The 15859-nt window shown below is 48.3% G+C and overlaps 1 protein-coding gene across 5 annotated transcripts in view; it reads right to left on the reverse strand.

Moving 5' to 3' along the window:
- Positions 1-15148, reverse strand: part of RNF216 (ring finger protein 216) — an 82638-nt gene extending 67490 nt beyond the window's left edge. Inside the window, exon 1 of one of the 5 annotated variants that reach the window (XM_069810338.1) lies at positions 14988-15148. The gene's annotated coding sequence lies outside the window, so the exon portion shown is untranslated. Of the gene's footprint in view, positions 1-1378; positions 1937-3592; positions 3697-14274; positions 14395-14497; positions 14647-14987 lie in introns of those variants that run through there. The other 4 variants (XM_069810339.1, XM_069810342.1, XM_069810341.1 and 1 more) reach the window with 4 other exon arrangements.
- Positions 15149-15859: the final 711 nt, after the last annotated feature.

Below are 15859 nucleotides of genomic sequence, written 5' to 3' on the forward strand. Positions count from 1 at the left end.
TTGAGAAGTATTCATCTCATTATTAGAGCACAGAGGAATCTATATTATTAAATATTTACTGACGCATAAGTTGGAAGAAAATGGTGGGTCTGCTATAAAATCCTGTTTGCTAGTACACAGGAGCAGTATAAATTCCTCCTCAATAATTCTACTTAACCTCCTCCACAGGGAACAGAATTTGCAGCTAGGATAGGACAGCAAAATAAAGAAATCAGTTCAGATGCATACTATGTACTCATATTTATGCCCCCCCCCGCCCATGCCCAAGGAACTAGTTATTACCATCTTAAAAATATTCTAATACGGGCTAAAATAATAAAAATTAAAAAGTATAATTTAGCACTTAAAAAAAGCCAAAACCCAAGCCACATTTCACAGAAAGCACACACTGCATGGCAGCACCGAGTCAGCCGGTTTTGGGCAGGAACGCACCCTCCTCCTGCAGAACAGCCTGCACAGAGTCCACAGCCTTGCACTGTAGGCAGTGGGATAAATAAGCAAGGCAGCAGCATTTTCCCGTTTGCAGGGCAGGACGCTTGCTTAACACACACAAAGGATGCCAGCAGCATGGCTCAGTGCCTAAAGCAGCCCTATCCAGAGGGAACCTCCACCATAAAGGTTTTCAAGGCTGGGCTACAAACACCCACCCTCACCTGGTCCCAGCACTGGTGATGGTCCAAATTTGAGTGGGACATCAGGCTAGGGAACTGCAGAGGCCTCTTCTAGCCAGCATTACTACAAATATGCAACTACCCCTATATTTGTACCCTGAAACCTCAGTAGCACACCCTATTTCCAGTAAGCAGCTCCAAGAGTATCATGGGCCTACTGATGCTTTGAAAACACTTCAAAAGCAAGATTTTTGGGGAGTATTTCCACTAGGTTCTTCAGCTTCTGCCTCATAAGCGAGGAGAAATAAATCTTCCTTTATTTGCCAGAATGGCATGAAAGCACTGCTCTCATCATTGCAGACAGGTGCTGGAGCAGCAGCTCAGCAGCTGGGTCACTCACTGTAAGCATACTTGGTGAAGACCCTGTCCTTTTAAAAAGGTCACACCCACACTATTACAGTTGTATTTTCCCTGGTACTCGTGAATAGCTACCACCTAGTCCTGCATAGCATTTTTCAATTCTTAGCCTTCTCAGTACTTTAGAAAACAAGATCAATACGCTTCCTGCCATTTAAAAGATGGAGAAATGGAAGCACGGAAAGGACCAGCGTGGCCAAGGCCACCAAGCAGGCTAGCAGCAAAGCCAGGATCGGTACCCAGGCCTCTACAGCTCACGTACCCATGCCAAACGCTTCTGCTTCCCAGCAGGTTGGTCCTTCAAAGCACTCCTTGCAACAACCAACAGCCCCTGCACAGCTAACACCCGCCTTGTCTCAGCTGCCTTCACGCAGGGTCACACTCAACAAAGGAACCTCTTGGCAGGCAAAACCGGCAAAGGATCACTCCGAGATTGGCCAGGGAGGAACAAGGACATTCGTGAAAGCCACAAATCAGCCCTCGTAGCATTGAGCGGTGCGGACAGAGGCTAGACAGGTGTCTGCTCGGATTTGCTCTGAGCAAAGCTAAGCGGCTTGGATATTTCTCCCGTACAGGGGCATGCAATGCATTAGCAGAGTTGGGCAACGCATGTATGCACGGGTGGGTCGACACTGCAAATGCTCGGCACAGTCACCAAAAAATCTTCTCCCAAACAGCTCAAATGGTGCTTTGTCCAATGCTTGCTAAACCACAGCTGTTCACATCCAAGAACAAGGGATAAGCCACAAGACTGACATTAAAACTGTATTCTCTGTAGGCAAGTCTGGTTCCCATAGAGAGGAATTTACACACTTCGACCTTGAGCATCAAGAAAGAGGTACAGGAAATAATCTGAAATGAAATTTGGGATAACACACTGTCTACCCCCTGTACAGGAGAAACATGCACACAGATCACCAAAAGACTCATGGTGGTTTAAAAGCAGGAAGATAATAAACAGCATTAACTGTAGTACACAGTCAAGGGAAAAAAAAAAAAAGAAAAAAGCCAAGCCTGGAAAGAACTGGCAATGTACCACTTTTCTATTTCAAAACAGACTGCATAAAAACCCAAGCAGCTTAATAAAGCACTGCTTTGAGGGTAAAAGCCAAGCTCCCACCAAGAGCTAGCAATTCATTTTGTCAATACTCAATACAGAGCTCAAGTTTAAACAAATATCTATAAGCATGAGCCAGTTCCATCTAGTGGCATGAAAAAGAAGTTTATTAATGTTTATAGCACTAGGCCGCCAAGAACATGAAGTAACAAGATCAAAGCCACTCTAGGGTCTTGCCCTACATAAACAACATAATAAAAAAGCAAGCAAGACAGATGGAAAGAAGCTATCCCACGCTACCTCAGTGATATCAGTGCCTATTTATAGGTAAAGAATAAGGCTACCTATAACCAAGCTCTAACATTACCATCAGCTTTTTTGCAACACAGTCAAGGACAGGATACTAGAACCGTTTTAAAAGAAAAAGACCTGGCAGCAGGCAGATAGACACTCGGCAAGCACCCCCACGCCTTTTTCTTAAAAACTACCGCCTGCACTACAGCACAGAAACTGGACTTGGACTTGAATCCCTATACAGTATTAGGGTGACACAAAACTCTTGTCACAACCTTGAATCCACCCATCGACAGTGCAGTTAAGACTGCCATGCTGAAGACACGGTTCCACCAAATCTCCCCTCTGTTTTCCACATTACTCCCATGTATTCATGACTCTGCACATCCAAGTTTCACTGCACAGGCAATAAAATCCTCCCTGTTAAGGTTTTTCCTACAGCAACTCGAGAGGAGAAGAACCCATTAACAGAACAGCTACTGGAAAAATCAGAGACGATCAGGAACTTACATGTAACTGTTCTCTGACCCGATTAGATCTCAGACTGACAGTTGAAGTCGCTGGTACTTTACAAAAAAGCTTCTCATACATGCAAAAATATATTCTACAAAACCACGGGTCCCAACCACTACTATGAGTTGATGGAACAGCTGCTAAGAGGTGAAGCAGGTCTCAGGTGGACACAGAATGTTAACACAAGGATTTCCAAAACCCATTCAAAATCCATGCAAACACCACGTCACGTATTTTTAGCCCAACCTAAAAATAGCAAGCATCAGAACTGTACATATATTTAAACTCCCGGTATATGCAGGCGTTTCTGGACTGCAGTAATTGGAGCAGAACTCAAATCCGCTCCTTCCATCTCTCATTTGTGCTGCAAAGAGCATCTTTACACAGTGCTGGAATTTAAAGCAACAGTCAAGGGGAGACCCCCTCCGAGACACAGTGTAACATATTTTTTCCCCCCACTAACAGCACTTGAAATCTTGAACTCCCACATACCCGAGACGGGACTAGATTCAAAGTGCTCTTCTCTGGCTCTAGCTCAAGGCAACAGGACTAGACAGAAAGCACTGCAGGGGAGGTAGGAATTGAAATCCCAACTGAACGGGGAGCAGGGGGGGAAGAGCAACTTGAAAGAGATGTCAGCAACATCAAATCATTGTGTGTTTTAGCCTTTCCCCCATCCAGCAACACCACCGTTGCTCACCTACATTGACAGAAGAGCATCAACTCCTACTTTCTGCCTGCGGGCAGCAAACGCGTCTGCTGGTAGCCTGCGAGCAAGGTGAATTTCTGGCTCGTTTCAAGCTGCTAAAACAAAGAGAAGCTACTTAAATAATGCATGGCTTGTGACAACCAGCAAAATGAAAAGCTAAAAATTCAGCCCTTAAAAAAAAAAAACCAACAAAAAAACCCCACACAACAGAAGGGAAATAAACCACCCCAACTTAACTGTCAAGCATTTTACTGAAACATTTCAAAGGGTTCACGATTTGCTGGGGGCTGCTCCTTGTAACAGTCACTTAGGAAAAGCAGGGAGAGTTTAACAGCGGTTGATCATGTTAAGCGGCATCATCCCAACCGAAAATTAGAAATCCCCTGATCATAAGCCCGACAAGAACCGCTGTGCGCAAACAAGTCCTATTTGCTATGCACAAGGCAGCTACTGCCACCGCATCGCACCTCGCGAAGGAATAAAGCCAGAGGTTAAGATGCGGACCCGCAGCACGGCTTCTCCCGAGCAGGTTTGCACGGAGGCCTGCCTGCGGCTCAGGCAAAAAGTGGAAAACCACGCCAAAACAAAAGCATTGGCCCCAGCCCAAAAGCTTTACCCCAGCCTCCTGAAGTTAGGAATGTGTGGGCAGCGGCTCACAGGCAAGACAACCTGGTTTCCAGCAGCGGCTCCGTCTGCTGCTAAGAAAACGGCACAACCCGCTACAGATAGCGCACAAAAAGCTCCTCTTAGGAGCACAGAACAGGGGTAGACTTATGGCAACTGCATCCATACAGGTCTGCCACCGATTTTTGGACCCCTAGCATGTGCTGAAGAGGAACAACATACCAGAACATCATTTAAGAACAGAATTGCTTCCAAGTTTTAAAACTGTTTCACAAGACATTAGCAGCTGGCTTGGTTTACCAAATGATTTTAGACAGACACGTACACCCTGTAAGAAGACAACAGGATTCCTCAGATCCAGGCAAAATCAAGGAACTTAAACTGATGAACAATTTTTTCTCCATTTAGAGCCAGGTAACACAGTTCTGCTGAAAGCCAGAGAATTGATTTTGTCACACCAAAACATAAGACCACTTAACAATAGAAGCATTTTGTGGCAAATAAATCAAAACTGAATGTTTACTGCCCCATATGTACAAGACGGCCAACACACACATTGTTCAGAAAATACCTCAGAAGAGCGGCCACTATTTCTGCAGCCACACCAGCATCATAACTGTCTTCAGAAGCAGTGCTCCAGGCTAGAACATTATTAAGATGGACAAGAAGGACAGAAGGTCTTCAAGTTTCTCCAGCAGCAATCACAACTTCTAGTTATCTCACAGAAGTTCCCAATTCCTCACCCTCTTTTACCCAAGAAGAAAAGCTGCCCTGTGAAGAAACATGCACCGAAGCAAGCGATGCCCATTCCACCAAGGCACAGCACTGATGCGAGCTCTCTTGGTAACTGCAGAGTGCTTATGGATCACTCCATCGACGAAAAGCAAACTACGAGCTCACTAACATGGGGCTGTCCAGCTTTACTAAAATCCTGTACGGTGTGTTGTAGCCTTGTTCAGAGCTCTGCTGTGCATTTTTATAGTCAAGCCTCAGTCAACAGCATTACCAAGAACACATCAGAAGATATTTTGAAAAGAGAGGCTATGGATTAACAGGGTACGAGCTACATCTATGTGCCACTGCTCCAATCTGATGAAAACTGCTTAGTCAGGAGCAATTAAGAGCGCAGATTTTTAGGGATTACATGGATTCAAATCCCTAACTATGCCCATTTTGCAAGTCAACTTAGGACTTACAGGAAACATCTCAACTGTCTGCACATCACAGGACTTCTAATCAATGTCACTTGCAGTTTGTCATTCCATTAAGGTGACAGTATCACTTAATCATAATTTTTTTAGATACCCAATCTCCATTTTTATTCCAGCTATTAACACAAAGTACAAGAGGAAAGAAATCTGCCCAGTTTTATCTTATTCATCTAACAGCTGGCCACCTACAATGATACCAGTTTTCCTAGCAAAACCAATCTCTGCTCTGTGAGCTCTTCTACAAAATGTAAGACTGTTTTGAAACAGATGTATGTGTTTTCCAAAAATGGGCAACTACTAATTCAACTCAGCTGAAAGTTTCTGATGCCTTCAAGCTATTCCCTGATGACTGGCATCAAGGTCAACCGCTGGACATTTCAGTGCCTTCCCACAACCCCCATTAGTCCTTCTTCTAAATAACAGGGCTCCATATCATTACATCTCTCTGACCAGCATGAGACTGCTAATTTTGATGTATGCAAAAAAACATGCTCTGCACAAGAGGTGGGGAGCTTTGGATCCATCATTTGCCTCCCCTGTCAAATTGAGTCCTTAAAAAAAAGTTAAATTTACAAAGTCTGGTTAGAGAGTTAATGCCACTGCCTCGAGCAGCTCATTTTAAGAGCAAAGTGAAAATTCAAGGCTTTGAGGGAGGAAGAGACATCTCCACAGTTAGCTCCTGTAAAGGGTGCTACTCTGCCTGCCTCAGATTTCTGGCACGTGCAAGATCATATGGTATAATCAATCCAAAACCTACTTCCCACATCACAAACACAGGTGCCAGCTTGGCATTTCATGTTCAAGCAACAATTCAGACACTAGCAGCTACAGCAGCACATACACGCAAAACCAATCCCTTTGGGCTCACAGCCTATCTCCCAAACCATCATTTTAAAGAACTGGTTTTGTTCTGATTTTGTAGTATAAGGGTGGGGACAAACAGAAGAGCACGTGAAACCACGTATTTTGCAGCTTTGCTGCTTCCAGAGTGAGTTTTACTTCCAGTTTTCTTGCCCCGAATTCATGTGTATCCCAAGAGAATGGGGCAGAGGCTCCTTTCTCTGAGCAGCACCGTTATTAAATCCACTGGTGTCTGAAAGAGCGGACTCCGTGGACTACCAGGTGCTGCACATACCTCTTACAGCTCTACATAACACTAATTGCAACTGCCTTCTCTTCCCCATCAACCCAGTGGCCACACAGAAAAGAACAAGAGAAATGCCCTGCGTGCCCCAGGATGTACATGAGAGTGCTCCTCTGGTACTTGTACTTCATACAGCTCTCCAGGGGAAAGGACACAGCATTTCCTCTCCAAATCCTTAGTAGTTTTTTTCCTTTTTTCTTTCCCTTTTTAAGGGATCCTGAATGTCACCTTTAAAAGGTATAACAGAACAAAGAAAACCAAGTGCAACCTTTTAAGTAGTTATTTAACAAGTTGGATGCACATCTTCAGGAACCTTCAGGTTACTGTCTTAACACCATTTTTCACTGGAGAGGCAACAGAAATAAAGGAGTTTAAGGTTGCTCGTTCGAGTAACCCTGGGACAGGCTATGGCACTGACATTCACACAGATGAGCAACCAGCAGCCTGCTCCGCTCGCAGCCCTGTTTGCAGGGGGCACTAGGAGCAAGAAGAAGAGAGACAGGCTGCACACAACCAGCAAACTGCTATTAAAAGCAGCAGCGAGGGACTAACTAGACCAAAGTCAAGAGGGCTGGAAAGCACAAAGAGTCAGTTTTAGTTGCAGTAACAGCCAGAAGACTTAAAATCACAAAGGACTGATAGGTTGCTATGGCATCCTAGATGTTAAGCTGCTGCCCAGCAGAGCAACTCCAGAAACAAACATCTAAGCTGTACTTGGGAAGTTATGTTCCAGAAAAAAATATAATGCACCAGCAGGAGTAAATGTGGAAAGGAAGGGGGATTTTTTTTTTTAATTTTATTTTAAACGTGACCTGAACCTAGCACAAGAAACTTTGCTTTCAAGGATGGCTGCAGTCTGCAAAGCACACTTCACCTCATTTCACAAAGCTGCTGACAGCATAAAAAGCTACGACTTGACCCTGAGGTGGCACAGAAGGAAAAAAAAAACCTGACCTGTTGCTGTAGCCCACCTTAGTAAAAAGGAAGGTTTCTGTGCCGATCTGCACAGTACTTTCAGAAGCATCGACTTAAAAGTTAGGTGTCAAACATCCCAGAATTAGGGACTTCCAAAAAGAACAACTTCACAGGTCACGTATTCTGGTTATTACAGACGTACCCTGTTTTTTGTGCCATGTTAAGCATCCACACTTGCCGTAATTTCAAAGGTCAGTGGCCAGCAGTGGCCAGAAGCTGTGGCTTCATGTTAAGAAGGGTTTCACTGCAATACCTGCTTAAGACGGTCACACTCCCGCACCACAGCCTGTCACCTCCTCTCACACTGAGCCCCACCAGCATTTGTTACAGCTTTGAAAAGAAACGCCCTGGAAAACTTTTTTGTAGGATTCAGATAGATACTTTTTCTCCTCACACATCCACCACGGCATAACTGGGAGAACAGAAATCAGATGCTAAAATAAACTGCAAGAAGGGGGAAGATCTTAAGCTGCAGCCCAACAGTTGACACTATGCAACCACAGCCGATACCTACCTAGCACTCAAACTATACGTGCTCCTAGTCCAAGATCAGGAATTGCCTTTCAAAGATGCTTTTACACACTCAACTGAAGGGCTTCAATACATACAAGAGCCAGCTTAGAGCCATACTGGGCCAAGAGGCCAGGTTCACTCTGCAGTGAAACAAGTCTTAAAATGCCTTAAGTACTGAAAGTAAAATACCGATAGAAACCTTGTAAGGTACGCACAGGACCTGAGCAGCAAGTCCACGCTCTGCACCGATTCCTGCTGGAAAGAGTAAAAAAAGCTGCCTATTGCACTGTGGTGGTTTAACTCCAGCCGGCAACCAAGCAGCACGCAGCCGCTCACTCGCTCTCCCCCGCAGCGGGATGGGGGAGAGAATCGGAGGAGTAAAAGCAAGAAAACTCACGGGTTGAGATTAAGACAGTTTAACAGGTAAAGCAACAGCCGCGCGCGTAAGCAAAGCAAAGCGAGGAATTCATTCACCACTCCCCATCGGCAGGCAGGGATTCAGCCACCTCTGGGAAAGCAGGGCTCCATCAGACGTAACGGTGACTTGGGAAGACAAACGCCATCACTCCAAACATCCCCCCTTCCTTCTTCTTCCCCCAGCTTCATATACTGGGCATGACGTCATATGGTCTGGAATATCCCTTTGGTCGGTTGGGGTCAGCTGTCCCGGCTGTGTCCCCTCCCAAATTCTTGTGCCCCCCCCAGCCTCCTCGCTGGTGGGGCGGCGTGAGGAGCAGAAAAGGCCTTGACTCTGTGAGCACGGCTCAGCGATAACTAGAGCATCTCTGCATTATCAATGCTGTTTTCAGCACAAATCCAAAACATCGCCCCATACTAGCTGCTATGAAGAAAATTAACTCCATCCCAGCCAAAACCAGCACACGCACCCAACAACTGCTGCACAGAAGGATTGCCACCAACCCATCTGAAGAACAGCAACTATGTCCTTACTGCTCAAGCACTGCAGATGACCAGTTGTTACAAGATTTTTTCAAGCCAGCCAGCAACTGCTTTTGTAAAACTGGGTTTAGTTTTGTTTGCAGCCACGCGTTAGCCTTGTGGCCAACCAATTCCAGCCCAGCAAGCAGGCTCTCAAGCAGCAGAAACTGAGGGCAGCCTTCCAGGATCATGACAGTTGTCCAGTCTGACTTCATCCACGCCACGTGGCAGTGGCCATTGCAGGGTTTAAGCAGAATACGTTAAAATAGCAGAAAAGAAAAAAGGTTGTATTTGAGGTAAGCGTACTACTACATCAGAACTGAAACCGGTGAAATCGGATCACGGCCAGATTTAGAGATGCGCCACATCCAGCATTATTCTTTTCTGAGCCTATTGAAGTTCACAAATGAATGAGTTACCAGTTGGCCAGCTAAAAAGCAAGGAAAGAAGCACTGCACATTAATTCTCCAGGTCCACAGTCATGCAGATTTAAGAGACTGCAGGGTACCTAACAATTTCACCGCAAGGCAAACAAACATTTTGCATATGCAAGACTACAAAAACCACTACAGGCCACAGCTAGGAGGTTACACAGGCTGCAATCAGACCATTTGCTAAGGACACGACTGTTTCCAAGCTGCAAATTTGCGTGCCTACCCCTTAGTCATCACAGTCAAGTGTCCAACACTATTTAAGCCTTCACATTGCAGAATATAAATTCTTTTCCTGGGTGTTGCAGCAGTACAACATCAAACAGATTATTTAACCATCTGGGACGTAGGGTCAGTAAAAGCAGCCACAAACTGCTAAACAAACAAAAACATTAAGCTGAGGAGCACTCTTCAGACACTGTGCTCAAGTCAGGGGTGCATTCCAGCCGTTGCAAGCTGGTCTGTGCTAGTCATGGCTGATCCAAGGGCACCTCCCAGTTTATACACAATGAAGCCTGCTCCACTACAATAGGATTCCGGTTTAACAATATAGAGAGGACATGAACTATTTGTGCTAGCCAAGTTACTGCTAATGGGTCTTGCCAGTCTTCTTCATCTGTAGCTGGAAATCCTAGCAGCAGGGGAGGTATGAAACACCCCACGCTGCTGGTTTCCTGCAAGGGAAAAAAAGCTTCTTTTCCTGCCTCCCCATTATGCTGCTGCTGTCATCTTCCTCAAATTGCATTACAGTGCACTACAGCGAGAGCAGGGAGAGGAGGAAAGTCTTCTAGGCAGCATCGCCGCTCTGCTGCAGGCAGCTGTCAACATCGCTGCCTGTTCCACTCTGCTATCCCACTGTAACATGTCTGGCCAACAACATTTGTACTTGCCACCGGTATTTGGGTAAGCGCCCCTTCTGCTACCGGCCTTAAGGTACCTTCAAGCAAAAATGATCTGCAAGAGAGGTTTCCCTCCCCCGTTCCATCAAATATAAAAATGCATCATGTCTTCAGGATGGTATTTGGAAGTAGAAGCACGAATCTGTTCCTAACTCTGGTTTTGCAAAGGCTGAAAAAGCCAACCTCTGTCTTCCTTTCTCTTATTGAGAAACAGCAATAACAGTGCCCACAGCTTGGTAAGAGCACATCAGTGTAGACAAAGCATTGTACAGGAGCCTTCTGTGAGAAGTGATTTAGACAAAATATATTACTTGAGGCCGTTTTCCATCCTTGTATTCCCCAAACAAAGATTCTAGCTAGTACAAATCCTGATCGCCTTATACTACAGAGTAATATCACATGATGCCTCTACAGATCTTGTCCAAATGTTTATCTAAATAATGCAAACAGTAGCTTGGCCTTCTTACAGAGATAAACAGACCAAGTGTGAGCAATACAGGACTTGTCCTGAGAAGCCAACTGAAAACACTTCAGGTCACCCTGACACCTACATACGCTCCCAGATTTATTTCAGCTCATCAACTTCGCTTCTCGTTATGAGCAATGATGACAGCCTGTGAACAGACAGGCACCATCGGCATCAGCAAAGGAGCTGGGCTCCCCCAAAGCCAGCAAGGAAGCCATGCTTAATTTAAATTCCCCCGACCTGGGTCAGAAACACTATGAGATGGCATCGTGACTTGGGGTAGCAGCTGCCCTGTGATGAAATCTTTCCCCAAAGCCCAGTGCTTTTTCCACTTAATCAGGCACTGACAGTTCCCCTCACGAACGCAGGGAAGGAACCACAGCAGCACTGGTAATTAGGAGAAAGGTGTCATTCAGCAGGAATATGATTTCTAGTCCTCAGGAATTAAGCTTTCTCAAGGACCGTTATGCATTTAAAACCACCGCAAGCTCTTAAGCACTGACCCAGAGGGAAAACATCACTCCTGAGATATTCCAAAATAAGCCTGAAATTCTATAAAAGCGACATGAAGGCTGCTGAGAGCGAGATTATCCCAGCTCAGCAACGCATTCCTTCTTATCTCGCATCTCGGTGCTTTGGCAAGGATAACTTTATCCAAGCCACCAGGACACTGCTAAGTGGCCTTTTTCTCTTTTTCCTGCTCTCCCTGCCTACCCCCCCCCCAATTTCCCACATTTCTCTGTCCCAGTAACCTGCTTAAAACAAAACTACTCTACTTCTTCTCAGAATAATGCTGATCAGCATGTTATTTAGCTCAGTTTCAAACACAGGAACTACCACGTCAGTACACCGATAACCTTATCTCCTGGGCTGCTACTGGAAGATAGCTAGTGTCCCAAGTCAGCTGCATGTCTCGCACCTTCCACTGCTCACTGTATTAAAAAAAGGCACTCACCCCACCAGGGTTAGATCCTACTGCGAGTAATTGATATTACATGTAGCAGCTTGAAAAGCCCACCCATTGACCAAGGCAGGCAATACACAACACTGTTATTTTAGTGCACGCACAGACTTCTGAGACTGTTAGCGCCTCTCCTTTAAGTAGTTAAAAAGATGTCTGAATTCAATAATTTAAATGGAGACTTAAAATATCTCCAGACTGAATCCACGTGCAAAAAAACCCCCAAGCTTCTGATGAGAGGAATTAGTGGCGCAGTTCTGACTGTCCCGAAAAGAATGCAGCCGGTGGCAAGCCCTGACGCCCATTGCTGCGCCGAGCTGCCGGCGCTATGACACAGTAAACCACTCACAATGACTTTAAAAAGAAATAAATAAAAATAAGACACCCATTCCAAATTAATGAATGGGAGCTTCTTCCAGCATGCACTAAAAAACACCCAAAGGGCTCCACGTCTCTTGTACTTGGGTTTGGGCGACTCAGGCTTGCTAAACAGCTCCTGGCCCCCGAGATATGCTTCCTGCCTCTCTCCAGCTGTGCCAAAGTCACCGGAGTTGCATGCTCGCTCCACCTATTTTTGCCACAGGACTTTTTAGCGATTTGTGTCCTATTTCAAAGCACAAGCCACGCTGCCAGCAATCGTAGCTTGCTGGCGGCAGTAACGCCCACTGCATTCTCAGGCAGACAAAGCATGGACTACCCAGGAATCTGGACTTCCGAGGCAGCTTCTGAAACACAAGCCCAGGAACAGGCTGCCAGCACCCTGCTGGAAACCAGAATGTACCTTATCATCAGTAAAGTCTGCCCCAACCGCTGTTCCAGGAACTGTTATTCGTGCCCTGACTTATGCAGTTGCCCGAGAAGGATGCCTGCAGCCAGGCTGACAGGAAAGCATCCTAGGAAGGAAAGAAAAAGAGACGGAAGGCCCATTACCAAAATGCAGCACTACCAGATGGGCTGAATGTCTCTACAGATCTTCAGGAAGTGGGTCTGAGTCCTTTCCCAAGTCTTGGTATTCCAGGCACAAACTCCTGTCAAGATGATTGTTTATTAACATCTAGTCACACCATGCAGACACCCAGCACATGAAATCTATTAAGATGTTTACAGTATCAAAAGGCCTGATGTAAGGCAGTGGAATTTTTGCACAGTATTCATCCTAGAAATGAAAAGCTCAGATTAAAGCTGTAAATCCCACAGTTCTGTAATTAAACGCTGTCCCTGCAACTCTACTAGTCCTAAAGAAAATGGGTTCCACCATATGGTTTGTGCTGCATGCTCCTGCAGCCCAGTACCTGTACAGGGACGTACCAGAACCTGCTCAAGATTTGGGTCTGCAGAATGATGGGTCTCAAAACATGCCCCCCTCACCTTCCAAACAGGTCGCTGGAGGAAAAGCTCACATGCCATCCTCTCTTGAAGCTGGAGGAGGACACTTTATAATTGAGCATGCAAAGTCCAGTCTATCCACCTGATGGGGGACACCTGCCTTCTCCTCCATTGCTACCGCTGGAAACCTGCAACAGCTCCAAAGCAGGTTGATCAAGATACCAGAAAACGAAAGAAAAAGGAACCAACCACCACAGAGACAGAATAGAGACACAGGGGACTGCTCATAGGTCTTAGCACTAAGGCTGCCCATGCCTTTCAGCCATCACAGCAACTGGCTATTGCTTTTAGGATTGCTGCCCAAAATACAGCAAGAAGAGTCCGCTGTTCTGCGTAGCGGTCAGTAAGCTGGAAAAGAAACACAAGAAGAGACGCTGTGAAAGACGCACAGACAGCCAAGTTATAGACCCTCAACATTACGCCTCAATAATGGAAATAAAAGCGCACAGCAGCAACATTAGCTTTTCTTTTTTAAAGCATCAGAGGTCTCAAACCAGTGACCGAACCGTAACACTTCACATGAGAAACTGAATCTTGCTTGACACGCAGTAAGGAAGCTAAATAGAAACATCGACACCTAAACTTATTCATACGAAAGCTATGTTTCTGGTATTTTTCCATAAGACTCTAAGATAAGGTATTCAAAGACAATGCTTCGGGTCATAAAGCGAAGGTGAGATGAAAAGAAAAACCTCCTGGGCCAGACTCGCAGGCGCAAGAGGCCACTACCCGCCCAATGGCCGCACAGGGGTTCCAGCGAGCGTGGCTGCAAAGCCAGCGGATCTGCGAGACGACGGCGACTTTTTAAGCCGACCTACATTTCACCCATCCCAAACCAGCGTGCGGGAGCGCTGCCTGGGTGAACTCGTGCTCCTCTCTTCGCACGCACGCTGGAGTTAGCTACAGCTCTTCAGTTTTGGAATACTTTGGTGAAATCCCAACCTTCCTCCAGCCGTTTGGGGGAACGAGTGCAGCTCCAGAGGCAGAAACACCCATAGGACACCTCCGTTATATAAACACCGTGTACGTTAGCACTTCCAGCGTTTGCTCTCTCCCACCAAGCTGAGCTAGCACTCAAATCGATAGAGAGAGAGGGGAAGAGGAGGAGGAGGAGGATCTCTTACACAGATCTCTCAACTCCAAGGACAGCTGTGTTTTGGGTTTCTTTTCTGCAGCAGCTCCCACAGCAGATGCCTGAAATGTCAAGATGTCCCAACGGCACCAAGTGTTTCCACAACAAGACGAGGGTCAAAGGAGAAGAACAAGCTTACATCCGCCTTTCCCCACCAGCTCCGGGAGCCGACGCTATTTTTCTTCCCCGGTACAAACACACACAGCCCAGGGTACCTGAAACGAGCCGCTGAAAAGAGCCCACGGAGAGCAGCGCCGGGCAATGGTACCTGGGTGTCCCTCACCTTCTTCACCTCCTTGTGGGGCGGGGGGACACACATGGGACTTCAGCAGGACCCCAGGGCCACTGACCCCGGGGAGGGGGGACACGGGGGGACACGACGACCCCGGCCCTGAGGGGAACTGGGGGGGGGGAAGGACCAGGCCCTGAGTGAGGGGAACACACCGGGCAGGACCCCAACCGGGGGGGGGCAGCGACCTACCCACCCCACCGAGGAGGCCGGTGAGGCCCAGGGGACGAAGCGGGGGGCCCAGGGGACGAAGCGGGGGGCCCCGGCGTGAACCCCGGTGCCCGGAGCGAGCTCCTCCCTCGCCGCCTGGCTACCGCCGTTCTCCCCTCCACCCCACCCGGGACGCGGAGACCGCACCGAGACCACGGGGAGGAAGGAAGGGAAAGCAGGAACGGGCGACCACGACCGGGACTCACCGGGCCCCTCCGGCCCCGCTTCATTTAGCCGCCGCTGCCCCGCTCCTTCCGGCCTGCCCGCCCCACGTGACCGCACCGCCCCGCACCATAGAGAGGAGCGGCGGGGAGCGGAGAGCGGCGAGGGAGAGACGGGCGGCCCGAGCGGTCCCGTCTCGGCAAACCTACCATAGAGGCGGGGGGGGCGGGGGGGGAGGGCAAGGGGAGGGGAGGGCGGTCCTCCAAGGCGGTCCCGCCCCCTTCCGGGCGTTCAGGGGGTCGGGGCGGGGCCTGAGGGGAAGGGGCGGGGCGAGGAGCTGCACGTGTTTCCTAGGGGTGGGGGTGCTTTGCTGGGGGGGGGGGGGCAGGTCCTCTATGGGGGTGCTCTGCCATGGGGGGGTGCAGGTCCCTTGGGGGGGTCCTCTGCTATGGGGGGATGCAGATCCCCCCTGGGGGTGGTCTGCCATGGGGGGGGTGCAGGTCCCCCATGGGGGTGCTCTGCTCTGGGGGGGGGGGCTGTGCAGGTCCCCTGTGGGGGTGCTTTGCCATGGGGGGGGGGGCTGTGCAGGTCCCCTGTGGGGGTGCTTTGCCATGGGGGGGGGGTGCAGGTCCCCTATGGGGTGCAGATTCCCTGTGGGGGTGCTTTGCCATGGGGGGGGTGCAGGTCCCCCATGGGGGTGCTCTGCTCTGGGGGGGGGGGCTGTGCAGGTCCCGTGTGGGGGTGCTTTGCCATGGGGGGGGGTGGTGCAGGTCCCCTGGGGGGGGGTCCTCTGCCATGGGGGGGTTGCAGGTCCTTTATGGGGTTCAGGTCCCCTGGGGGGGTGCTCTGCCATGGGGAGGGGGGGGTGCAGGTCCCCTGGGGGGGGTCCTCTGCCATGGCGGAGGGCTGTGCAGGT

The sequence above is a fragment of the Haliaeetus albicilla genome, chromosome 22 (genome assembly GCF_947461875.1).
Source record: "Haliaeetus albicilla chromosome 22, bHalAlb1.1, whole genome shotgun sequence".
NCBI classification, from domain to species: Eukaryota; Metazoa; Chordata; class Aves; order Accipitriformes; family Accipitridae; genus Haliaeetus; species Haliaeetus albicilla.